Below are 1,015 nucleotides of genomic sequence, written 5' to 3'. Positions count from 1 at the left end.
GGGGGAGTTTTGTCTGTACAAATGATTGTTGATTGTCTTGGACAGGTGGTCATCAGAGCAGGTTCAAGTGTACTTGACAAACAAGTTATAAAAAGGTGAAATGGTATGAGTTTAACGCCCCTATCAACATTATTACGTTATATAAGAGGCGGGGCCTCCTAGTATAACGTCCGTCTCCGCTAGGACCGAGCCAAGTGAGAAGTTCGTGTAAAGTGCCTTTCCCAAGAACACAACGTTGGACCGAGCTGTGGCTCGAACCCCCGAACCCGCAATCTCATGATTACGAGTCCGGTAGCCTAACCACTGGACTACCGACGCCACTAACTATTATAAATACCAGTACTATTATTTTTTTTTCCAGAAGACCTACCACACGAAGAGCAGAGAAAAGAATGTCATTGATCCCCCCTCTCTAAAGTTTAAATACATACAAACAAAAACAAGCTCAACCCACAAAAAAAATAAGAAATGAAAGATGATTTTTGAAAGGTCAATAAAATGACGCCAGAAGCTCACACAGGCAACTGATGAAAAAATAATAGCATCTCATACCAGCCGCAAAAACAACGACAGGGATTTTTCTAAAGCAAATTAAAAAGAAAAAGAAAACTTACATAATCATAGACAAATCTACCCGAAACATCAATCCTGACCACAAGATTGGAAAGGGATCTTCTGAAAAATCTGCATTACAAAGAAGTGGACTTTATACTTGTAAATGATGACACGATCTTACTTGGATAACTGTGGCAACTCTAGAGCGAAGAAACTTTCTTCAGGAATACAAAACCTGAACTAATACTTTAAAAAACTGTAAGAAGCTTTGGTGAGGCATGGGTTTCCCCATTCCACAGGAAACAAGAAAAACGGGAACGCAATGTTTCAACTATAGGCGAGAGCCTACTAGATAACCTCTGAAAAATTGTCCAGAAAGGCCAGAGTTAGATCAAATATTACATCAAATGAGTACTTTATACTTCCATAGATAGTCCTTTATCTCTGATTGAGAGCGGTT

At 39.4% G+C, this 1,015-nt stretch overlaps 1 protein-coding gene across 3 annotated transcripts in view; it reads right to left on the bottom strand.

Moving 5' to 3' along the window:
• Positions 1-1,015, bottom strand: part of LOC101864300 (monocarboxylate transporter 12) — a 46,601-nt gene that overhangs the window by 3,675 nt on the left and 41,911 nt on the right. The gene's annotated exons all lie outside the window — the stretch shown is intronic.

This window comes from Aplysia californica, unplaced genomic scaffold (genome assembly GCF_000002075.1).
Source record: "Aplysia californica isolate F4 #8 unplaced genomic scaffold, AplCal3.0 scaffold00209, whole genome shotgun sequence".
Taxonomy (NCBI): domain Eukaryota; kingdom Metazoa; phylum Mollusca; class Gastropoda; order Aplysiida; family Aplysiidae; genus Aplysia; species Aplysia californica.
The sequence above is the reverse complement of the archived record's forward strand: the minus strand, read 5'-3'. Positions and strand labels throughout refer to the sequence as shown.